General features: G+C 42.7%; 1 protein-coding gene across 3 annotated transcripts in view; it reads left to right on the top strand.

The window, feature by feature from the left end:
• GGACT (gamma-glutamylamine cyclotransferase) overlaps positions 1-26,087 on the top strand; it is a 111,633-nt gene that overhangs the window by 4,572 nt on the left and 80,974 nt on the right. The window contains exon 1 of one of the 3 annotated variants that reach the window (XM_073348841.2): positions 9,591-10,021. The exons of the other annotated variants lie outside the window; for them this stretch is intronic. The gene's annotated coding sequence lies outside the window, so the exon portion shown is untranslated. Of the gene's footprint in view, positions 1-9,590; positions 10,022-26,087 lie in introns of those variants that run through there. 3 annotated transcript variants of the gene reach the window in all.

Genomic DNA, 26,087 nt, shown 5'->3' with positions numbered 1-26,087 from the left:
AGTTTATGTTTAACACAGTACTAGATTTGCTTTTTACTGGGGGGGGTCTCTGCTATGGCCTGATTGCACACTTCTGGTTCTAAATGAGGTGTGTGATTGACTGGTCAGTTCGTAACTCTGGTGTTTGTGACTCTGTAGTTCTACTGTAGGCAGCAGGTTTAAAACAAACATAAAGAAGTACTAGTCCAGACAATGTACTGTCAACCTGTAGAACTCATTGCCAGGGAATGTTGTGAAGGTCAAAAGTATAACTGGATTAAAAAAATAATTAGATAAGTTCATGAGGGTAGGTCTGTTGATGGCTATTAGCCAACGTGCGGTCAGGATGTAAACCCATGCTCTTGGTGCCCCTAAACCTCCAACTGCTAAAAGCAGTCGTATCCTGGAGACTGCAGACACCCAAAGGTGACAAAAACAGGTTTCTTCTGTATAAAGGAGAAAGAAAATATGGTGGCAGGCTGTGACCTGTTCTCTTTGGGTCATCCAGTAGCTAGCCCTCCTGCAGTTTTGGAAGAGGGAAGATGTCATCCTAACAGCATCCAAATGCCAGAGTGCAAGGAGCTCACTGGTAGCAGTAATGAGTTTCAGATGGCCTGACCATTTCAGTGTACCTCAACTCACTATAGTTATAATCTGTATCTAAAAGGTGTCAGGTAATATGTCATGGGAAAATTAACAACTCACTGATCATTAATATTCTTGTATGTATGTAGTGTGTGTTAAGAGTTATGGATATAAGATGGATTATGACTGAAGTGTATTTTAAACCAGGCATGTCAGGGGGAGTTGATAAACAGTTTTTGCCCTAGACAAAGGCCTGTGTTTGCTTCTCTGATCAGCTCAGTCATTAGGCAGAGATAATGAAAGTCCTTTTACATAGTAGGTGAACAAAGCTATCAAACTAACACATGGGGTAGGAAACAGCTTGGCATCTACACCCCAGCAGGGAAGAAAAATTTCATCTGGGCTATAAAGTGGGGGGTCTGAACCTCAAGTGATAAGCAATTGAATCAACTGATTGGATATAATATTACTGTATTATAAAAGTATAATGAGTGAGGTGTTGTATGAAAGTCTATGACAACAATGGCGATTAATATAATTGTGAATTGTATGTATTAACCATACATAAGGAATTATGGATACTTGTTAATATTATGCTTTACAGTCTGTGACCAAACAAGGGGAAAAGCAGGTCTCTCCTAGCCAGGAGTGACCGTCTCACCTGTCTCCAATGAAATTAAGCAAGGTATGATCAAAAACAGTGGAAGCCCCATTTACATTCAGATCCTCAGGGGGATGGGAAGACCTCAGGGGGATGGGAAGACCTCAGGAAGGAAAGAACAGCATGAAGTCATCCTGCCTCTTGAAACAAGGTTATTGACCCTCAGGGTATATAAGCATGGAAAGAAGCCATTTTGTCATTCATCACTAGATAGACACAATGGGCTGAGCTCTTGGAAGCTTAGAAAGATGGGTCCTTCAACCAAGGGGCAAAGTGGTGGGAGGGAAGGGAATTGAAGTCTCTGGGAACTGATTATAGGTGAGAGACCTGCCTTGGCAAAGATTTTTCACCTAGGAAGACAAAGGAAGCCAGCATCTTGTACTTCTGTGGAAGGTCCTGACTGAGGGAAGGTCAGCCATGGCATTTCAGGCACCAAGGGTTACAGGGAAGGTGGTGACACAACTCTTCACTGGTCCAAATTGCACCCTGAAGTGTGAAGGTATGTCCTCAATTGCTGGTAATGGGTAGTGACTCTTTTCAATGCATTCTTCAGTGGTTTTGGAATTTACCTGGACGTTTTCTCACCGCTATGAGGCTTCTGAGCCACTTTGCTCTCATTTCAGTGGCTGTAATGATGCCTCTTCTTGGCAGGCTGGCCAGTCACTTCTTCAGTGGGTCCAGGGAACTTTTTGTTTTGATAATCTCCTGGGCTACATATGGAGGTCTATTTCTGACTTCAGCATGATCTTCCAGTGTCCATCTCCTTGAAATATGTCCTTAGATTCTGTTAGAATGATGGGCAGGAGCCACCGTGACCACCTCTTTTTCTTATATTGAGGATATTCTGGTGGTGTACTGTGATCAAATTCATGGCTTGCACTGCCCTCTGTCCAGCAGTGGATGGTATTTCTGTATCAATTGCCATAAAATACAAATGATGATGATTCTTGTTTCATGGGTTTCTTATTGACAGGCCCATTGGTCTCAGAATGGTTTTATTGTACATCACCAGCACTTGGTCACTTTTCTGCACTCTAATATTGTTGTTTATCCGTGTTGCTGGGTTTACATTGCAGCTTGCTCCATAATTTGGCTAGCATTAAATTGATCATTTGTATAATAGCGCAGTTGCAAATATGGCAGTAGAACAGCTGGCAGACAATGAGAATCTTTGAATCTGCTAAAGTCAACGTGCAGATATCCTCCTCTTCATTGGAACTCTCTACATCCTCAGTGACTGCATGCACTGGTGGTTTTTAGTTCCTAGGGAAGCTATGGCATTGGAACATGAAGTGGTTTTGTTTCTTGTCCTGTTCAACTGAACGTTTTTCTTTCTGCCTTTTTGTGTTGCTTTCCACAATATATGTACTGAACCAGGATGGCTTCATTCTTGGTTGATCCATAACTGTCGTGCTTCCTGAGTTCCTTTAGCCTGAGCCTGTGTACTTTGTTATGCACTAGTGGCTGTTACAGTTTTGATCCTTTCTGGGGACATTCATAGAGGTTTTTAAGGCAGAAGGGACCAGTAGGTCAATTAGTTTGACATCCTGTATATCGCTGGCCACCAACACTGCTAGCGTCTGCATGCTAAACACAAGAACGGAAATGAGATCCACAGGAGACTATGCTGTTACGTGACACAGGTAAAGAATGGAAAGGACCGAGGTGCACCAGTGTTCAAGGCCCCTGCAATGTCAGGGAAATGATTAAATGAGGTACAACTAGATCAAGGGTTCTTAAACTTCATTGTACCGCAACCCCCTTCTGACAACAAAAGTTACATGATCCCAGGAGGAGGGACCAAAGACTGAGCCCACCTGCAGCCCCAGGTGGAAGGGCCAAAGCCTGAGCCTACTGTCCCAGGCAGGGGGGCCAAAGCTGAAGCCCAAGGGCTTCAGCCCCAGGCAGGGGACTGTAACCTGAGGCCTGGCGCCAAGGGCTGAAGCCCTTGGGCTTTCGCTTTGGCCTCGGGCGGTGGGGCTTGTGCTTCAGCCCCAGGCCCAAGCAGGTCTAATGCCAGCCCTGGTGACCCCATTAAAAAGGGGTCATGACCCACAGTTTGAGAACCGCTGACCTAGATAATCACAAGTGACCCACATCTGCATGATGCAGAGGAAGGTGAAAAATTGTCAGGGTCCCTGCCAACCTGACCCCAGGGGGAAAATTCCTTCCGGACCCCATGTATGGCAATGACTATGAGAATGTGAGCTGACACCTGAGAGAGAGAATGCTTGGTGTACCTCAGATCCTGGCCCACCCTGCCCAATGTCCTGTCACTAGTTGTAGCCATCCCTGATGCTTCAGAGGAAGGTGATTTAAAAAACCGCAAAAAAACTAGAATTCACTGGGGGAAAATATCCCTTCCTGACTTCTGCCAATGGCCAGTTGAAATCCTGAAGCATGAGCTTTAGGAACAGAAGATATAAACAGCAAGGGAGTTGCATGGCTGTTGAGCCCTGCCCCCATCCATCACAAGCAAGGCCATCATATAATTGTACTCATAAAGTTCTCCATCTGTCTCTTAAAATTTGGAGGGTGTTCCAGAGCCTCACCTCTCTGATGGTTAGAAACCTTCTGATTTCCAGTCTGAATTTGTTTATGGCCACTTTACAACCATTTGCTCTGGTGCCAACATTGTCCTTTAACTTAAATAGCTCATTCTCTAGGGTTAGATCTGTTTCTCTCAACAATCTCTCTTGTAAACTGGAATCTAGTGTTCCACAAATGATTCTTTCTTTAATTAGGGAATCTTTAATGTCTCCAAAGTTACAGGTGGATGCCAGAGTTCTCAGCTCTGTAATGTAAGTATCTATTCCCTCTTCTGTTTCTTGGTTTTCAGTTAAAAAAACTAAACAATTTCTCCATACAATCTCCATCTGTCTGGGGTCACAGTACTAGAGTTGCCAATCCTCCAGGATTGGCCTGGAGTCTCCAGGAATTAAAGATTAATCTTTAATTAAAGATTATGTCATGTGATTATATCTCCAGGAATGCGTCCAATGAAAATTGGCAGCCCTACACAGTACTCAAATACTTTTATCAGTTTGTTCCAGTGTTTCGAGCATTATTCCTGGCTAAAGTGTGTTTCTCACTTCTTGAATTTTTTTTCCCCAGTGAGATATTTAAAAAGCTTTACCTTTATATTTCCATCTTTATCCCCCAAGGGCAGCTCTGTATGCAAACTCAGTTCTTGAGTCTGCTGCTTTATACTTGTGCAAGACTTCTTTTCTGTGGAAATCCAGCATTCCCAGTGGTCGGAGTCCCTTCATGCTGCCTGTTTGTTTTGTTTCTAGATGCTGCTTTGTTTGCCTGCTAATTACACTCTCTTCCTTGCTGTGGGTTTTGCTAGAGTGACTGCTTCCATCATGTTTCGTATACCACATGCTGGGTAATAACACAAGGACTCCATGTTTCTAAAATTAAACTGGCTCTTTATTAAGAGAACTACTTACAGAGATGTTGCAACTGCAGCTGACATTCCAGCCACATGTACACTGACTGGCTTCCTGATGCCTTCTCCAAACTCTTCTCTCCTGCAACCTGTGCTCCTCCCTCCAAGTTCAATGCAGGGTGCACAATGGAGATTCATAAAGATTCTCGCAATAGAAACTAGGCTATTGCTCTTGCATTCAGTTTTATGTTCAATATTACTTTTGAAGCAGGAGCTTTCTGAGGTTCAAGAAAGCTTTATGATTTAGAGAGCAGGGGCCTCCGGGCTAAGTTGTTAGTAAGAAGCTTTGCTTACTGAATTGGGTGTTGAATGTCCTTTCTGCTTGGAAATGGCAGAAAAGGACTTCAGAACTCCTGCTGTAAAGCCTAAATGTAGAATCTTGTTTGAATTGCAGTGTTTTCTGGCTTGAAGCTGTGTAAAACAGCCATCAAAGTGAAAAGAAAACCATACAGTTTCATGAGCAACCTGGAATCACTGTTAATTGGCTTGGCAAGTTTCACCCCTTGAGGTACAGCAAATATCTGAGCTTAGAACTAAATATTTCAGGATAATGTATAGAGTTGCTCCAGTTCATCTCTGCTCAAGCATCCTCTTAAACTTCTTGTTTAAGTACTATATATCTATACTCCAACAAGTTTCCAAGACAAAGTACTTTATCACACTGGATTTAGGAATATAACTAGAGTTGACAAAACTCAGTGCTGCCCTGCCAGTGTTTCTCAGTTTGGATATGGAACAAACACCTCTGGGATTGGAAGGGTAGCTCAGATTCTGGCACCCCTTCTGAAGGAACCAGAGACCAGTTTGACACATGCAGGCCACCTAACTGCAAACTGGTGGTAACGACTTTCAGTTACTCTGACCTGTGCTGGATTTGAACCAGTGAGCTGAAGGGAAGTTGAAAGGTTTCATGCTCTCTTATCAGCTCCTGAATGTCCAGTTTCCTTCTGGATTTCATGTATCCCATAAGCCAGAAGGGACAATTGTGATAATTTAGTCTGACCTCCTGTAGAACATAGGCCACAGAACTTCTCTAAAATAATTACTAGAGAATATTATTTAGAAAAACATCCAATCTTAATTTAAAAACTGTCAATGATGGAGACTCCACTATGATTCTGGGTAAATTGTTTCAGTGGTTAATTACTCTCACCATTAAAAAAAATAATCATTATGCTTTATTTCCAGTCTGAACATGGCTAGCTTCAGTTTCCAGCCATTGGATTGTGTTGTACCTTTCTCTGCTAGATAGAAGAGATGGTTCTTAAATGTTTGTTCCGCATGTGGATACTATAGACTGGAATCAAGTCACACCTTACTCTTCTCTTTGTTAAGCTAAATAGATAGACGCCAAGAGCTCACTCACTATAAGGCATGTTTTCTAAGCCTTTAATCATTCTTGTGGCTATTCTCTGAACCCTCCTCAGTCTATCAACATCCTTCAGGTGCCCACAATTCAAGAACTGGACACAGTATTCCAGCAATGGTCCCACCAGTGCCAAATACAAATAAAAATAACCTGTTTACTCCTACTCAGGATTCCCTTATTTATGCAACCCAGGATTAGATTAGCTCTCTGTGTGTCACAGTAGAAGCTCATGTTGAGCTGATTTTCCACCAAATCTTTTTTTCAGAGTTTCTGCTTCCTAGGATAGAGTACCTTATCTTGTAAGTGTGCGCATTTATAGAAAAGTAACTCGAATTCTCTCAATGTGTAACTCTCAATGTGTTACAAATTATTAAAATACATAGACCAAAATTTTCAGATTTGGGTGCCTCTTAAATTCATATTAGCCACCTAAATAAGTGGTCTGATTTTTTTTTCAGAGGTGTTGGGCACCCACAAATCCAATTAGCACTCTTTCCTCTGCAAATCAAACCATTTATTTGGTGACATAAATGTTAATTTTGAGAGCCTAACTTTAGGCACCCTAGTCTGAAAACTTTGGAGCATAGCTGGCTTCAGTGTATATCTTACTGTGCAGTGAAGGCTAGGGTAGGGACCTACGACACCCTTCCTCATTCAATATGAACTGTACTCTGCCATGTACATTGGCCAAACCGGATCATCTCTACGTAAAAGAATAAATGGACACAAATCAGACGTCAAGAATTACAACATTCAAAAACCAGTCGGAGAACACTTCAATCTCTCTGGTCACTCGATTACAGATCTAAAAGTCACAATATTATAACAAAAAAACTTCAAAAACAGACTCCAACAAGAGACTGCTGCATTGGAATTAATTTGCAAACTGGACACCATTAAATTAGGCTTGAATAAGGACTGGGAGTGGATGTGTCATTACACAAAGTAAAACTATTTACCCATGTATTTTCCACTGCATGCATCCGATGAAGTGAGCTGTAGGTCACGAAAGCTTATGCTCAGATAAATTTGTTAGTCTCTAAGGTGCCACAAGTACTCCTTTTCTTTGTACTGAGAATGAGGCATGCACATTGTAGTTATGTATGTTTACTATGGAGCTAAGTTAGCTGCTCCTGTGTACATATCTCGGCCTTCAGTATCTTCCTTCTGAGTGTTGGTATTACTTTCTGAATATTGGAGTTTTTCTGAAAAATATTGATTCTCAGGTTTCCTTTCTGTGATATATTTAAAATATTATTTTTTTCTTTAGCTATTTTTATAGCCGCTGCTTCCCATAGCTCTCATTGGCTGGGAATGGCGAACCACGGCCACTGGGAGTTGCTGGGAGCCATGCCTGCGGACGGTCAATGTCAGCAAAGTGTCTTGCAGCCTGCAATCAGATTACCCTGATGGGCCGCATGCGGCCCGCAGGTTGCCCACCACTGCTTTAGGCACTCCAAATGCTTAGTTCTACAGGTTCTAGTCCTCCGTGGGTTCCTATTAACACACAGATTGTGGCGATGTAACAAAGGATTAGTAGGACAAATACCCTACACAACTACTTCAACAGCTGCAAGAAAATTAATTAATCCAACGGTTTCTAACTCAGCCCTTAGACTAGAGGCAGTCTATTAAAACGGTATAAGGTCCCCTCATTGCGACCCCTACACACCATGATCCTGCTGCAGCTAGTGCTGGCCCTCTTCCTATTTGGCCTTTCCTCCGCAGTCAGCTCCCATGCTATTGCCACTGGCCTGCAGTTCCTGTTTTCACACAGCCACTAGCTCTGTTCTGCGATTGAACTCTTCTTACCTCAAATGTTGTTTCCTTTTCTTGTACTCCATGGATTATGGAGCCCTCTAGTGGCAATGTTAGACTAACTGCTTTCGAGTGGCTAGATCCTTCCACCCCCAGCTGAGCTGGAGTGAGTAGAAGTTACCTAGTAATGAGGCAGTAGGTTCTTTTATGATTTTCCATTTGAAGACTGAAAATACTATAAACTCTTCACTCTGTTCATTGGAAAAAGATGGAAGAAAAAGTATGAAGAAGATGGAGGTGATAACAAGAATAACAGACATCCTATGAACAGAAGCGGATTCAGATATATTGGGGCCCTTGGCACAAAGAACATCTGCCCCCCCCACATCCCTCCACCATGGGGTTCTGCCCCCTGCTCCTTCCCTTTCCCCCAGGGCCCTGCCTCTTGGCCTGGCCAGAAGCCAGACCATGGTAAGAGCTGTCCGGGGAGTCCTGGACCCTCCACCCGCCCTGGGTGGCGTTTCCTGAGGGGGCAGGGACAAGGGCTGGGGGCTGTTCTCGGGCACTCTGGCCCCCTGCCCAAGGCAGGTGCAGGGTCTGGGGCTTCCCACAGCTGCCCGGGCTCCCTGGGCAGCTCTTACCACAGCCTAGGACAGTGGTCCCCAAACTGGGGGTCACATACCCCTAGGGGGGCATGGAGGAACATTCAGGGGTGGGGGAGGGGTGTGGCAGGGCCCATCCCTACCCCCAGCTCCGCTCTGGCCCCAGCCCCAGCTGTGGCTCTGCTCCTGCCCGCACCACCACTCACAGCCCCCGACTGTGGGCCCTGGCTCCTGGGGAGTGGGAGGGCATGGACCGGCTAAGAGGGGAGGGGCGTGATTGAAAAAGTTTGGGGACCCCTGGCCTAGGATGACCATACATCCCATTTTGGCCCCAGACGTACCAACATTTTTGGCAAAACTGAGCATTTGTCCCAGTTGCTCTTGCCAACTGATCTCCAGTTGGCAAGAGCAAACGGGATAAATGCTTAGTTTTGCGCAAAAGGAGCTTGCGGGGGTGGGGGAGTGGTGGGGTTTGGGCCAGCCCTGCATGAGGTAGGAGGGGGCTTCAGCGAATGGCTTGGGCCAGCCCCACATGGGGAAGGGGAGGGCCATCTCTGTGCAGGGGGGAGAAGAGAGGAGTTTGGGGGAGCTCAGACCCACACGGGGGATGGGAGAGGGCCGTCTCTGTTTGGGGGGCGAGAGAGGGGTTTGAAGGAGCTCAGCACCACACGGAGGAGGGGGAAAGGGAGAGGTGCTTAGAGCAGCTCCACACCGGGGAGAGGAAGAGTGAAAGGGGTCAGAGTAGTTCCACACTGGGGGGGGAGAAGGAAGGAGGGAGAGAGGGGGGCTTGCTCCAGCCCCGCACAGGAGGGGCCCCTTCATTCCAGGCCGGGTGGTGGGGGCCCTCGGTTGAGCATTGGGGGGGGAGGGGGCTTTTGTCTGGCACAGGTGGCCTCGGATCAGCTCAGCGTGGGGCTTGGGTGAGCGGTACTCAGCCAGCTCTGCTGAGTCTGCCTGGGTGGGGCAGTGGGAATTGCTCACCACAAGCTTCTCTGGATGGGCTGGAGGCAGGGATGAAGAGGGGGAGAGAGGAGGAGCAGGGGGCATGGCTAGAGTTCCAGCCACTCCTGCGGGACCCCCCAATTGGCCGGAACCCTATTGGGACATATGGTAATTTGCCACTGCCTATGAATGATTGATGACAGAAACTTGGTTGGACTGGAGCCCATCAGTGAGCTCAGGTTTATGCTGGCAGTAGGGCTTGAGCTCAGGGAGTTGATCTTTGTATCTGGATGTGTGGGTGGAAAAATCAGAGAGCTGAGGCAAGGATAGAGTTGTAATCAGCAACAATTGGGTGAGGGGACTAAGCTGACCTAAGGAGGGATCAAGAAAAAATATTGCTCATGGAGAAGTGAAGGGGGGACCAGGTGTCCTAGGAAATGTTGCTAGTGAAGACTGCCCTTAGTGTCACCTTCTCTACTATTTGAATAAACTTTGCTTTGTGGGATAACCCTCAGAAGCATACACTTCAAAGGTTAACTGGACTATAAAAGAAAAGGGCAGAAACCCACAAGCTATCTCTCTCTTTCTCCTAAGAAGACAAAGGAACCAGTCCTTTGACTTCGGGGGAGATCCTGAGCTGAGAATTTGGTCATCTGTGTTGCTGGGAACCTGTGGTAAGGACTTTATCTTGAACCAAGTCTAGCTTGTTAAAATGCTTCATAGCAGATAAAACTTATCTTTATTTGTCTTGTATCCACTTCTGACTTGATACTTGAATTCACTTAAAATCCTAGCTCTTTGTAGTTTAAATAAACTTGTTTTATTTTTTTAATCTAAACCAATGCAGTGGTACATTTAAACTGATCTGTTTGGTAACTCCAGTTAAATTAGCAGGCTGTTAAATATTGACCCTTTACAGAGACAACAGACCTTTAATGTCTGAATTGCCCAGGAAAGGGCAGAACTCGTTTTGGGGGAAAAATTCAGGCCTGGGAGTGTGCTAGAATCACCCTGCAAGTAGTAACCAAAGCTGGTGGAAGCCAGAGTGTGACAGGTACAGTGGAGTCGCATCTTACGTGGGGGTTAGGTTCTAAAGTCAGCGCGTAAGGCTAAAATCGCGTCTAGTCAAAATTACCCTTGAAAATCCTTTAAATCGCCCATAAAGTACAGTATACTGTATATGGTTTTATGTATACAACCCTGTACAGTAATATGTATGAATATATAATGTATACTGTAATTTACAGTATGTATGCAAAATATAATTTTACAGTATTGTATTTTTAATTACAGGGGGGTGTCAGGGCTTGATGTTGATCCAGGAGATGGAGGTGACAGAGAGCTTGGGGGTGGAGAGCAGGTCATAGATGAAGTGGTTGGCTCTGATTCAGCTCGAGAAGTTGATTGCATAGGTTCATCTGCTGCTGGTTGTTTTTCCGTGAAAAACATGGTGATAGGCAGCTGTCGCTGTTGTCTCTTGAGTTGCTCAAACATTTCTTGATATGGTCTCAAATTGTCCATAATACTACATGTGATTTTGAGGCTTCATTCCATAGAGGGACCGTATTCAGAAATTAAATCATTCTTCATTGGCAGATGCAACTTCACCAGTAGTCTGCATGTTTTTGAGGTTGAAGCGGTTCCTAAAACTGTTAAGCCAACCTTGGCTGGCTTTGAATTCCCTCTTATCAGAAGTCTGTCCCTTTTTGGCGGGAGGTTTGAACAGCGCGTAGAGGCTAAGAGCTTTTTCTCGCAACGTGTTGCCATCGATAGGCACACGTTTATGGTTCATGTCTTCCAGCCATAAGTTTAATGCCTTTTCAGTCTTCACTAAAGTCTTATCACAAACCTGGCTCGTCACGTTAGCAGTTATTGGAGCACTTGATGCCATGGCTTGACGAATTTCTCTGTCTCGAATCTTGATGGCACAGATGCTAGATTTGTTGTGGCCATATTTACGTGCCACATTGGAGACCAACATACCGTCTCTTAATAAGTCCAACACAGCCAGTTTTCCCTCCCGAGTTGGAACAGATTGCTCTTTTTTCGGCTGAGCACCAGATGAAGTAGTTGGCTTGTGTTTAGGGGCCATGTTGTATGAAAAATACGTACAGTATCTTTAAACACTGGAATCACACTCAGCGAGGCGAGATGCTCACACTATGAGAGGCACGTGGGACCTGAGACCGACTGAGGGAACAGCAGATTCACATCTCACGCTCACTCCAGGGCATACGCTCATTGAGTGGCATGGTTGGCGAAATCGCCCGCACTATTTACAGGTAGCTTGTTGTTTTTCTTTTTCTTTTCTGTTTTTTGCTGAGTGCGTATAGTTGAATTCGCGTAAGTTAAATGCACGTATGATGCGACTCGCCTATATGTTGCTGACAGGCTTCGTGGATCTGCTGCCAGACCAAAGCTACAGCTATACACAGACGCTAACAGCGTGACCTGCATACTGGTAGGCTGTCTGTGAGTGGCCCAAGTTGGGAGCTACAACAGCAAAGCATTGTAAGGCACCCAGGGTTACAGGGCAGGTGGTGACACAACCTCTCACTGGTCTGGATTGCACCCCAGAGTCTGACAGAGTTCTCTATTTTTATTTCTGTTACACTTTCCTGAGGCTTGAGAGAGAGTTGGTTTTGGGGTTTTTTTTGGGTGGCTTCAGATCCAAAGAAGACAGACTTCTTGGTTGTATGATTGTTATTTATATAGGACTGTAAAGATTCGTGGCATAATATATGCTCAACAAAAGAATAATGCATTGTTTTCCCAAAGAATACAAATGGATGAAGGGCAATGGACGGCATGTTCTGAGCATGTTAATGCTGATATTGTCCCATCTTTCTTACTGTGGGACTCTGTTGTGACTACAGTATATACCATTCACAGCTTGTTTTGTTTTATCTGAAAACCCAGTTATGATCCAGACTTAACTGTCTCCACAGCAGGCACATTTCCACAACAGTAAAATACTAATGATAAAATGTGATCTAAGAAAATTAATACTTGTTCACCTACACAGTGATCATTTCAGTTTTGTCATAGTAGTTTAATACTTTTTGTAGTTTAATTTTTAACATAGGAGTCCTAGGTGTATCATGTATCTGATTGTTAGATATCAGGATGCTGGTTCATAGATTACTGGCTTCACCAACTATTTCTCAGGTATAGCTTTTTGTTTTGGAGATTAGAAATTAACCTGTTTATTTCTGTTTTTAAAAATCTATTTTTCCCCACAGCTTTTGTTGGTTCTTTTAAAACCACATTATCAGCTGGAGTCTTTAGGTAATGGTAATTCTATGTTAATGTGTTCAAGTTGTTCTGCTGGCATCATCCTGCAGAATGGAAAAAAGTGTTCATAAATATTTTCAGGGACTACAGAGAAGACATTCTTAAGCTTAATGATTTTATCTCTTACGAGGCATAAACTCCCCAGTAATTTTGTTCTTGTGTTATCTGTAGAAACACAGCGGTATGAGCAGCATGCACAGAATTTAGTATTTAGTTGGGCAGCTGTTCTTGGATCTGAACTTCTAATTATTTCTGGTTTGTGGGGAGAACTGCTGCTGATGCAATTTGTGTAGCATATTGTCTGAGATGCAACAATATAATCATTTATTTAACTGTCTGCCTAGGAAACCTTTGTTGACCTACATTGTTCTGTTTGTTGTGGCCCTACTCTTGCTTATACCCGTGCACATGTATAACTGTCCTCATGTGAGTAGTTCCATTCATCTGAATGTGACTACATATGTGAAGAAAGTTACAATTGTATTTGTGTAGGATTGGGGCCTAAATTTGCTGCAGGTCTAGAAAAATAGTGCATGTCTTGTCTACAGTTATCACATCAACCGCTTGGGAAAAACCTCTATAGGTACAGATTTCCTCTATTAGTCTTTCACCACTGTTCTACATCAGTGTAATCTAGTTGACAAGGCTGCTATCAGCAAAGCCAATAAAATACACACTGAAATCAGATAGAAATCTATATATTGGAAGTCCCTCATTAATACGTATCAACAAGATTATTTAAAACCAAAAGCATGTGGTGGTCTGAAATCTTTTAGCCATCATAATCACAAGGTGAAAACAAAAAATGGTGTGTTAAAATAAAAATATTTTTGTGCAGGATGTTTTTTATGCTGTGGGGACTGTATAGCTTAATGAGAAGAAAAGAAAGGAAAACTGGAACATCAGTAAAATTGTGTATAGGAAGATAAAGTTCAGAAGATTGGGGGAAGGAAGGAGGAATGGGGGTTAATGGGTCAGTTAATATATAACTGAACTTCAAAAGGAACAACTTGCAAGAAACTAAGCACTAGAATAAAAGAATGTGTATTTGGAAAGAGAAATGAATAAGTGCATTTTTACAAGTAAACAAAAATAATAATACCATGATTAGAAATGTTCCCAGAGAAGAATGAACCTAAAGCCAATAATTTTTATTTCAATGTTTTCCATTCAGTCGGTATTCTGGACTAATTTGATGTGGGAACAGTTGCAAAGGTTCTATTTTTAAGCCAGTATATGGCACAGATTGTGATTGGTTAATTGATTGTCTGCTTATGGCTTTGGACAAAAATATAAAATATCCAAATTGTTGTTTTAGCTCTACAGCTGTCTTTGATACAGTGGACTAGATAGGGGTGTGGATTGCTCTGTGAACCCTGGAAGGGAAAGACAGAATTGAGCTTGAATTGCTCTGCTCCTCTCTTTTGAGAGGACATGTAAGGTAACTTTGAACACTTATTGCAAGGGCTTGTTGATGTGGAGTGCCAGAGGGTACAATTCTCTCACCTCCTGTTGAGTGTTTAGATGAGACGACTGGTTTAAATCAGATTAACAGCACCCCTCCACTGACATTCTTCTGTCTGTGCCTTCTACCCAGAAAGACTCCTCAAGTGAAATCCTGGCCCCATTGACTTCAGTGGGGTCAGGATTTCATCCCTTGACCTTCTCCCACCAAGGTTGTACAGTTTTATCCAGCCCAGCCAACACTGGACAGACCTTTGTTTCCAAGGACTATCCAGGGGACCTCATATCTCTTTCATATCTGTCCAAAGAGCATCAAAACTGACTTCAACAAAAAACAAAAAAGTGATCTGTGAAGGAAAATAGGTTTGTGCCTCTGACAATTTTAATTTCTCTAAAAGAAAAAAAAACTACCTTTTGTTTTTCACATTAGAAATTCAGGTCTTGTTGACTTTCTTTTTTGGGCGACTGTAGATGGACTGGAGAGCAAGTAAATTTAAGATATTAAACAAATCATGAATGGAAAACCTTCCTAAATGAGTTAGCAAACAATCCAGTGTATACTCTTCAAAAGTTTGAGTTTTTAAAACACCTGTTTAACTCAATCAATTGGTGGGGAAAGCTCTTTTGTTAAAGACTCGGCACCCCTTTTATTCAGGCTCAGCCTGCTGACTTTTTGCTGTCCATTACTGCTTTTTACCGCATTGAGCTCTGAGGTGCACACCTGCTGTTCTTTTCCATTCCTGCCCTCTGTCAGGTTGTGTTGCTTGATGAGAATATTTGAGGTTGAGTTTGCATGCTTTTCCTCCTCCTTAGGCCCTAATTCTGGTCTCCTATCTGTAGCCAGCATCCGACCAGTTTTGAGGTGCACAGTCTGATGTAAAAAGAACGAGGTGTACTTGTGCACCTTAGAAACTACAAATTTATTTGAGCATAAGCTTTCATGGGCTAAAACCCACTTCATCGGATGCGTGTGGTGGAAAATACAGTAGGCAGATATATACACAGAGAACATGAAAAAATGGGTGTTGCCATACCCACCATAACGAGAGTGATCAGTTAAGGTGAGCTATTATCAGCAGGAGAGGGCAAAAAACAAACAAAAAACCTTTTGTAGTGATAATCAGGATGGCCCATTTCCAACAGTTGACAAGAAGGTGTGAGTAACAGTAAGGGGAAAAAATAAGCATGGGGAAATAGTTTTACTTTGTGTAATGACCCATCCACTCCTAGTCTTTATTCAAGCCTAATGTAATGGTGTCCAGTTTGCAAATTAATTCCAATTCAGCAGTTTCTCATTGGAGTCTGTTTTTTGAAGTTGTAGTATTGCCACTTTTAGGTCTGTAATCGAGTGACCAGGGAGATTGAAGTGTTCTCCCACTGGTTTTTAAATGTTATAATTCTTGACATCTGATTGTGTCCATTTATTCTTTTACGGAGAGACTGTCCGGTTTGGCCAATGTACATGGCAGAGGGGCATTGCTGGCACATGATGGCATATATCACATTGGTGGATGTGCAGGTGAACGAGCCTCTGATGGTGTGGCTGATGTGATTAGTCCCTATGATGGTGTCCCCTGAATAGATATGTGGATACAGTTGGCAACGGGCTTTGTTGCAAGGATAGGTTCCTGGGTGAGTGTTTTTGCTGTGTGATGTGTGGTTGCTGGTGAGTATTTGCTTCAGTTTGGGGGGCTGTCTGTAAGCAAGGACTGGCCTGTCTCCCAAGGTCTGTGAGAGTGAAGGATCGTCCTTCAGGATAGGTTGTAGATCCTTGATGATGCGCTGGAGAGGTTTTAGTTGGGGGCTGAAGGTGATGGCTAGTGGCGTTTTGTTACTTTCTTTGTTGGGCCTGTCCTGTAGTAGGTGACTTCTGGGTACTCTTCTGGCTCTGTCAGTCTGTTTCTTCACTTCAGCAGGTGGGTATTGTAGTTGTAAGAACGCTTGATAGAGATCTTGTAGATGTTTGTCTCTGTCTGAGGGGTTGGAGCAAATGCGGTTATATCTTAGAGCTTGGCTGTAGACAATGGATTTTGTGGTGTCTGGATGAAAGCTGGGGACATGTAAGTAAGTATAGCGGTCAGTAGGTTTCCGGTATATGGTGGTGTTTATGTGACCATACATTATTAGCACTGTAGTGTCCAGGAAGTGGATCTCTTGTGTGGACTGGTCCAGGCTGAGGTTGATGGTGGGATGGAAATTGTTGAAATCATGGTGGAATTCTTCAAGGGCTTCTTTTCCATGGGTCCAGATGATGAAGATGTCATCAATGTGGTGCAAGTAGTGTAGGGGCGTTAGGGGAAGAGAGCTGAGGAAGTGTTGTTGCTCTAAGTCAGCCATAAAAATGTTGGCATACTGTGGGGTCATGCGGGTACCGATAGCAGAGCCGCTGACTTGAAGGTATACATTGTTCCCAAATGTGAAATAGTTGTGGGTGAGGACAAAGTTACAAAGTTCAGTCACCAGGTTTGCCGTGACATTATCGGGGATACTGTTCCTGACGGCTTGTAGTCCATCTTTGTGTGGAATGTTGGTGTAGCGGGCTTCTAGATCCATAGTGGCCAGGATGGTGTTTTCTGGAAGATCACCAATGGATTGTAGTTTCCTCAGGAAGTCAGTGGTGTCTCGAAGATAGCTAGGAGTGCTGGTAGCTTAGGGCCTGAGGAGGGAGTCTACGTAGCCAGATAATCCTGTTGTCAGGGTGCCAATGCCTGAGATGATGGGGTGTCCAGTGCCTCCAAACATTCGTTAAAGATCCACAATCTTTTACAGAAAGGAACTTTTTTCAGTGATTGTTGGGTTAAATGTCCTTCTGGCCTTAAAATCAATGAATCTAAGAATATTTTAATTTTTCAAAAAAAACTCTTGTAAAGTCCATATAACCCTGTGTATATCTCTACCTCCTCACACTTCAAAACCAATGTTTGAAAGTTATAAAAGATGGATATAAAAGCAAAGCCATCAGTAGCTCACCATTCATGAAGAAACCTGCAATAATAAGCCAGTATATGCATAATAGAGAAAAAAATAAGGAGAGAAACAGTTTGAATGTATACCTTGTTATAAACAGTGAGTTGAAAAGTATCTTGACAATGTCTTTTATTGTAGCTTTTTGATTTTCTTGTATGATATTTTCTTTTAAAAGAGGGGGGGGGATCTCTTTTGGAGCTCTAAAATAAGCTCAATGTCTCCAGTCTTCAATGTAAATTTATACACAGTAAATATTTTTATGAAATTTCTTTTCAAAGTTATGGGCATTTGCAGTGGCCTCTTTCAAAAGCTATTTAAAAAATGGTTTCTGTTTTCTGGCTACTCAAGCTGATTATACCATTTTATGGTCTAATTGCCTGCCAGACTTCAGTTTGGGTTTTGAAATGAGCAGTGAAACCTGGGAAAGATTTCAACCTCTTGTACCCATTAAAGTAATATAAAAAGTACATGTGTTTACTAGCTTCACCCTTTTTAGTTAATGAAATACAGGGTCACCAGTTCTGCCTTTCTGTCAGGCTTGTCAATTTGCTTTGTGGAAAGTAGTTAAGGAAAGTTGGGCTCTTTGGAATTCTGAGCTGTAGAATTATTGTTTTGAAGACATAGGAACTCCTGAGAAGCAGAAAAATACTCCCACCTCTATATTCTTAACAGATCTTTCAAGTGACCTGACTTATATAGCCACAGATTAGGTAGAAAAGTCATAACTGGCACATACTTAGAAAGCAAGGATTGATCACTATAGGTCAAATTTTGGTTTAGCTGGAGTCAGGAGTAAAGCTTCTTTTACCTTTAATGGGACCAGGATTTAGCCCTAATCAAAATAGGAGGTTTTGACAAATTGTTTCTCATTGCTTTCAGCTTTTCTTAATGTCAGTAAGACCCTAACAAAGACACTTGGAAACTTTTAGACATGTAGAGTTCATTGCTAAATGACCTACCAAGGACAATTGTATGATGATGTGGCCTGTTAGCGACTAAAGTCATGCTCATGCATGATTCCTCTTAATTTTCCATGGAGCAGTTTTGCTTTTATTGTTTTTATTTTTAAGTACTAGCTGTTTTAAAATCAAGGCATATACAAGTGCAGAGCATTTATAGAAATGTACTGTGTTATTCTGGTGACACCAGGTGTTGAAAGGAAAAAATGTAATGCATTCCATATTCAGAAACATGCATTTTTGTATTTGACAGTTATACTGAAGTAAATATTGAATTGTGACATGACAAACTGTTTCACTAATATTTTTAGCAATCCATTTTTTAACAAATGTCAAAATGCAGAGAATCAAAAGTGGACATTTCCTGTCTTTTTGCTGGAATTACTTATTTTGCTGTAGAATCGTAGGACCTTAAGAGGTCTTCTAGTCCAGTCCCCTGCACTCATGGCAGGACTAAGTATTATTTTTTGATAAATACAAAAAGAAAAATATTTTTCTTTTTGTAATGACTTAATATTTTGTGCTGTTTCTGTTTTCCCCATATCTTGAATTTTATGCCTGTTTTTCAATTTACAATTGAATTTAGCTCAGTAGCTCACTAGTTACATTGGGCCAAATCCACAAAGGGGATTTAGGCTTATTATGCAACACCTAACTCTAGGTACCCTGCAACCTAATGGAATCCACAGCCCTGAATTAGAAAGCCATGGTTCCTATACAATACATAGGGCCCTACCAAATTCATGGCCCTGAAAAACGTGTCATGGATTGTGAAATCTGGCCTTTGCATGCTTTTACCCTATAATATACAGATTTCACGGGGGAGACCAGCGTTTCTCAAATTGGGGGTCCTGACCCAAAAGGCAGTTGCAGGGGGATCGCAAGGGTATTTTAGGGAGGTCACGGTATTGCCACCCTTCTGCATTGACTTCAGAGCTGGGCGGCCGGAGAGTGGTGGCTGTTGGCTAGGCACTCAGCTCTGAAGGCAGCGCCCTGCTGGCAGCAGAGCAGAAGGAAGAGTGGCAATATCATACCATGCCACCCTTACTTCTGAGCTGCTGCTTTCAAAGCTGGGTGGCTGGAGAGTGGTGGCTGCTGACTGAGGGCGCAGCTTTGCAGACAGCAGCACAGAGTAAGGGTGACAGTACCCTACCAGGCCATCCTTAATTCTGTACTGCTGCTAGTGGCGGCTCTGCCTTCAGAGCTGGGCTCCCAGCCAGCAGCCGCTGCTCTCCAGCTGCCCAGCTCTGAAGGCAGTGTGCTGCCAGCAGTGGTGCAGAAGTAAGGGTAGCTGTACTGCAAAGCGCCCTACAATAACCTTGTGACCCTCCCCCAACTTTTTTTGGGTCAGGACCCGTACAATTATAACACCAGGAAATTTCAGATTTAAATAGCTGAAATTATGAAATTTACAATTTTTTAAATCCGGTGGCTGTGAAATTGACCAAAATGGACCGTGAATTTGATAGGGCCCTAAAAATACATAGGGAATGTTAGGTGCCTGAGAATGGGATCCACAAAAGCCAACATGCTGAGTGGGAAGCTGCCTTAGCTAGCCCTTAAGAAATGCTGGGTCAAAGGGAGGCACTTCTCTTTGCCTGGAATGCACTGGCTTGAATGCTCTCTGGCAGTTAGGTGTCTAGGCCTATTTCTGCCACACACAAATAAACAAAAAACAGTGGTGGTGCCCCTTTTATAATCTTTAGCTCAATGGTTGGAACACACCCCAGGATGTGGGAAACAGAGGTTCAAATCCCCCCTTTGCTTGACATAAACTCATATCTTCCACCTCTCACGAGAGTGCCCTAACCACTGGACTATGGGGTATACTGGGATGGGCCTCTATCCCTCCTGTTGAATCTGTTCCACTTTGTATAAATAATTAAATAGTCATTGGAAAAGGAACTGGAATTTGGGTCTCCCAGAGCCCAGGTGAGTACTCTTAACTACCAGGCTGAGGTTTATGAAGGAATCACCACCACCTCCTCTCTTTTGTGTGAGGTCCAGTCTGTTAGGTGGCCTCTGAGAATGCCCACCTGATTGCGTCCCACAGGTGGGATCCTCGGTTGAGGATCCCACTATAAAATAGGCACTTGGCATCAGGACGTAGGCATCTGCATATGATCACTAGCAGATTTTTAGGCACCTGGCAGACTTTATTAGTGGAAAGTTAAGTGCCTATAAATTTAGGCACCTACTTGGGGTAGCAGCTGAGTGGGGTTTTTGAGGGTCTAAATTTTGCACTGCCTAAAGTGGCAGACACCTAAATGGAGGATCTGCTGCCTTGTACTATTTTGCTTTCTCTTTCTCCAGTTAATTAGCACCAATAAGTAAATGTTTGCCTGAAGGTGCTGGTGTAACATTAATAAAGGCTCATAAGTATCCCTAGATAATTGCTGTCAAATATAGAGCAAATTCTATTAAAGTTTATATCATAATCTACTTAGGGACGGGAGGGCTGTCTCAGCAATTTGTATACTTAATTGCATCAGCGTTCAGTGTAGGTTGATTATGGGAGTAAAGTCCTTTTCCACTAAGTTGTTGGACTATGTAATCCATTTAGACAGTTGTGTATATTTTGTAAAGTGAATAATTATCTTTAATTTTGATCATTTCTCGAGTCCAAAACAGTATAATTTTTTATGTTCAGGTTATTTTATGTGCTTAATAATGTAGTTGTAAAATCTAAATCAAAATTGTACTTTGTTTCCCGTTTCTTAGGGTCCCTGCTGACCTTTGTAAAATTATGTTTTTGGTATGGATGGCCATGAGTGCTTATCTGCTCTCAGATATAGGCCACACACCCTGACTAGGATCAAAACTATCCCTCTTCATGCTATTGGTACTACTTTTCTTTTTACAATTCAGTCAGTGAACAATGTTCAATCCACTGCTCCTCCCCGGGCTTGGCTGCTCCTCCGGTTCCTGGCTCACAGCTGCTCAGCCCACTCCTTAGGTCTTCTGTGCCTAAGAGCCAAGAGCCCTTGGTCAAAGCAGCTGTTTTGTGAAGCACATTGCTTTCCTTTTTATGCCCGTGAGCTGGCAGTCACTCCCATAAGGCTTAATAGTGTTGCCAGGTGCTGCGGAGCTGGCTTCAGCACCTGCGTCTAGAACAGACCATTAAACTCTTCCTGCCCTTGTCCAATGTGAGGTGTATCCCCCCCTTTTCAGAATGTGAAACACCTATTTTGTGGGCCAGGTCCAGTGTGCTTAATAAATTAATCAGACCTCTAGCAAATTAAAATTTTGCACAGTGTAAACTTTCATTCAAAACAAAAATAGTGTTTCTATCCCTACGGTTGCAAAGAAAACCATCTCATTTGTGGATGGATTAATTGCTGTCTATCTAAATCGGTAGCTAATAGACCTTGCTTGCACTGGATAAATTTTACACATCTTGCGTCCAAACACAAGAGTTAAATGTTACAGGCATCATTTGGATGCAGCTTGCTTTAAGAAAAACTATTTATTTTATAGTCCTCATTGTTTCAGTCTCCAGTGGAGCAGAACCAGTGTAGAGGGGAATTGTAGGCATGGTGCAAATAGGGCTCCTACTACCATCGCTGTGTAGGTGAGCTCTCTGGTCTGCTTTCTGCATTCCACTGCATGGGAGTTGAGTTTGCTGGAAGTTTCTTACCTATACAAGTAGTGCTGCAAACACCCAGGAGCTCAGTTGCATACTGTTTTCACAGTGGTGTATTTCATCCTCAGCTTGGACCCAAAAAGATTCTATTGCCAACATGTCTTAGATGAGACTATATTACAAACTTGCTGCTACTTGGACTGATGTTAATGTGTGGCCTCTGGTATCTTGGGAAGAGGAGAGGAAGAGCAGATGTACTTGGTCCTATGCAATATCGACATGAGTGTATGACTAGGTGGGTGAGTTACTGGAAAAGATAGGCATCACCAGTAAGCAGTACTGTGAGAGTAAAGGATCAAAGACGTCGTATTTTACTTGGAGCTGGTCTGAATTTTTAGGACTGGCCCTTCACCCTCAAGAACACCTTGCTACTTATTAGCACAGAAGCATCTTGCAAGTTAATCACAAGGAATGTAAAGGAAGTGGGAACCAGCAGAGGTCCATAAACTGGGACAATTGGGGATTTGAGGAGATACCAAATGCAGTGCTGGGATCCTTTGGATCTCTCACGGGGAGGGGGAAGGGGGGGGGAACTAGGATCCTGACATAGCTGCAGAAACAATAACCAAGCCAGCTCAGCATGAGGAGGCAGTTGGAGACAAAGGGCCCACTGCAGCAGATATGAAGCCTTTTTGATATTACCAATGTTGGCTAATTTTGTAGGCTCAGGGCCCGGGGAAGAGTTTCTTGATTTTTATAAAGAGTGGATAAAGCCTTGCATAAAGGAGCAAGCATCCACCTCTTTCTACATAACTCCCCCAATCTCCATGGCATAAGAGGCAGAAACTGACCCCATTACCAGCACTCCTAGGGAAGTTTCCTTTTAAATCTAAAGCGTTTGCATCCCTCTTGAGCTCCCCTTCTGGCTGTTGATGAAATGAGCCTTACACCATTCCTTGCCAGCAATTCCACCTCATGTAAGAAGCATCATGTAGGAAGCATCTCACACATCCTTTTTTTCCATTTGAGCTCTGGTGACCAGGAAAATCAAGGATAATGAGCTTTGTGTAGCACCACAAGCCTTGGTTCTCCTCTCCAGAGGGCTTGTCAGTCTATCTTCCATAGTGATTGATCCTTATCAAAGATTGCATGATGGGGTTACCAGTATGCTGCCAAGATCCAGGCAAGTTCTTATTGGTGGCCTGGAAAACAGAAATTAACTTTAATTTAATGTGGCTACTCTGAGCATCTGATTTTGTTGGTCCAGAATGTAGGACCTACTGCGGTAAGGTACGTCTTCAGTTTCAGGAGTGCTGAACATGATCTCAGTGCAAAAGTTCCAGTCAAGGCCTGCTGATGGTTTCTTTCTGACAGATTCATCAAGGCCTCAGTACTTTCATGTGGCTCTGCTGGTGTTCTAGAGACTTCTAGAAGAGAGAGTTTGGCATTCCATATCCACATTTCTAGAATCGTAAAAGCAGTGGTGAAACTCTGCCAGCCTCTCAAACTACCCAGCACCAGCTGAAAGCTGAATTTATTTCTGAAACATTTAATAGAGCAGCCTTTTGGGCCTATGGTTCTTTGTGACAATCATCTCTGCAAGATGGTTCACTGAGAATACCTTGTCAATCAAGAAACTATTTCTACAGTTCTTGACAAAATAGTTTTAGGAACAAGTACAGAATTCTTTCTAAAGTTGTTTCTAACTGTTAAATCAGGACATCACATTGCATCTGACCCAACCAACCTCATACTAAGGATTTAAGATGGTATCACCTGAACGCTTGCAAGAGTTGTTGAATTTTACCTGAGACAGAACAAAGTCTGTCGGGCAATCAAATGCTTTGTTCATCTTTTATGTTGGCAAGAACAAAGGCATAAAGGCATCCGAAGCAACCGTCTCTTGGTGGGGTAATCAGTTGGTGTTCAGTCTTATGGGAAGGCTGTTAAAACTTTCTTCCAGGCTAAGAGCACATTCTAGGAGAGCTGTTTCAACTTCTTGGAGAGAGAGGTGTAGAACTTTGCTGTGCAGTGACCTGGCCATTTCTCCTATCTTTTATGAAGTGCTACAAAATGGTTGTCATCTTCTCTTTTAATGCTGCATTTGAGGGCTTTTTTACCTGGTGCATTAGTTTGCACTCAAGGGATATAAATTCTACTGTACACTAGTGTGTCACATACTATCTGGCCCATGTAGACCCTGCTGGTGCACACTAAAAATTCCCTAATTTGTATTAATGTAGTGCCATTTGAAATTGGACATTAATGTGCACTAGGGAACATTTAGTGCTTAGCAGCAGGGTCCACTTGGGTCATTTAGTGTGTCACACCAGTGTGCACTGGAATTTAGACCCCTCTAGGGTGGACTAATGCACCATGTAGACAAGCCCTGAAACTTGCAGTCTGTTGTGCTCCCTATTATCCTTTCCATTTCTCTCTCCTTCCCTTTTTTTGAGTCATACTCAAATCATCTTTACACTTGCTTTGTACTAAGTGCTAACATTTCTACACGATAACTGGAAATATTCTGGGAATTGGTATGTAAATTAATGTGCTGACCTGGCTGCAAAAGCTCTGTTCTAGGTTTAAAAATGCCTGTATTCTGCCTTTACCGGGTATGGGTACTTACTTTGAACCAATGTGGGATGTGTGGCATGCTCTGCTGCATGCAAATATACATAGCAGTGTTTGTGCCTGCACTGGGCACAAAGAAGGTGTGGTACTCTGTGCAAAGTTACTTTCTCTGTTTTTCTTCAATGCTGATTTGGCTTTAAACCCCCACTACCTTTTTTCCTTCTGAAAGTGAAACAACGCCCTAGCACTTATACCTGTAAGACAGACACATCTGTATATAAAAACTGAAGCCTGAGGTCCTGGAGTGGCAATCAGATTCTGGGCTGGTTATTCTGGCACGTTTATTTTGCAGGAGCACAAGATAGACATTTCTTTTGTTTGGTGACCTTCCCTGAAGATTGTTCAGACACTTTCGTATTCTTTCGTATGCTGTTAACTTTTGGGATGAACAGAATCATATTTTGCAATATCTGAAAAAAAAAATTGCAGTGAAGTTTCTGTACATCATCAAAGTGAATGTGACAAAAACGTTGCTGATTTTTACAACAATGCTAATGAATTAGTGCTAGGAACTTTCACAACATTTTGATTCCTGACAGTCGGAGGGGACATTTTAGCTATAGTTGCTAGTTGTAAAATATCTTCAAGATAGTAATGCTTAGGTTGAGGTATGCTAACATATCTAATGCTGGAGTGAAAAGGAATCTGTAAAATAGGGTGGTGCAGTGTTTCAGGTACTCCCCAGTAGTGTCCAACATGGCATTGGTTACTATAATGCTGTTGTTTGTTTTCACAAACCAGCACTTCATAGTTTGAGAGAACAACTGCTGAGAGGAGACCATAACCTCTTAATTTCAAAGGAACCACCATTTCACTGGTGCCTCTGTGGTTAATGTAAGAAAGGTGTTTTGCCATAAACTTTTCTGAGGGATTCAGCAAGGTTGGAAAGGGGTCGGCCCAAGCAGGAAGCCCTTGTCTGTGCCATAAAGAAAATAGCAAGTAACAAAATGAAAGCATCAAAGAACCAACAGGATGCAGTCCCAAGAGTCCTTTCTGGCATGTTGGTCCTTCTTGAAAGTTAGCATTGAGTGAAGAGTGACCTTAAAATTCATTTCATTCAAACAGACTGAGCTCAAGTTTAAAGTTCAAGGCATTTTGTTTTTTCACCTGTTTCCTACAGTTTTAAGAAACTTCTGAAGAATTAATGTGTAACTATATCTGGTCACTGAGCCAACACTAAGAATTCTTCTCAAGGGAAAATAATGTTACTGTATAAAGGGAGAGAAATGGATACGTTTCTTAGTTGCAAGAAAATATTTCAACAAAATAAAACCCAAATGGCTGTTACCATGATCCCTAACTTCCCTGGTGGTGCTGCTGCACTAGTGCAGTCTCCTTTTAAAACCCCTAGAAGGATCCAGTAATTGTCTGAAAAATCATGGAAAGGATGTTTTATTATGGGATTTACAGTTGGACATATTAGGCAGTGGTTTTGTCTTAGAAACAACCTTGGAATAAAGAGTCTAATTATGACAGTTCAATTTACTCTGCAATTACAGTTTGACTAAGATAACATTTAGCAATCGGTCTGGCCATCACTTTCCTATAGTGTTTGAGTAGTTAGGCAGTAAGGTGGGGGAAGCACTAAGCAGAGACTCAGTCATTAGACAGGCTTATAAGTGAATACAGTATTTAAACCTTGTTACTGCTCATGTTCAGCACCAACCCTGTTGGTTTTCTAGCATTTTTATAGCTGGCTTTTACTCAAACCCAATTACAGTTTCTAATGTCATGATCCTAAAATCCAGTTACTTCTAGTATTTAAGTCTAGTCCTGACAAAATGACTAGTGAGAGGTTGCATCAACAGTGTGAGAGGCTGTCACTCATGGTTAAAAGAA

Source organism: Lepidochelys kempii, chromosome 1 (assembly GCF_965140285.1).
Source record: "Lepidochelys kempii isolate rLepKem1 chromosome 1, rLepKem1.hap1, whole genome shotgun sequence".
In the NCBI taxonomy this organism is placed as follows: domain Eukaryota; kingdom Metazoa; phylum Chordata; order Testudines; family Cheloniidae; genus Lepidochelys; species Lepidochelys kempii.
This window is presented reverse-complemented; position numbering and strand designations above follow the sequence as displayed.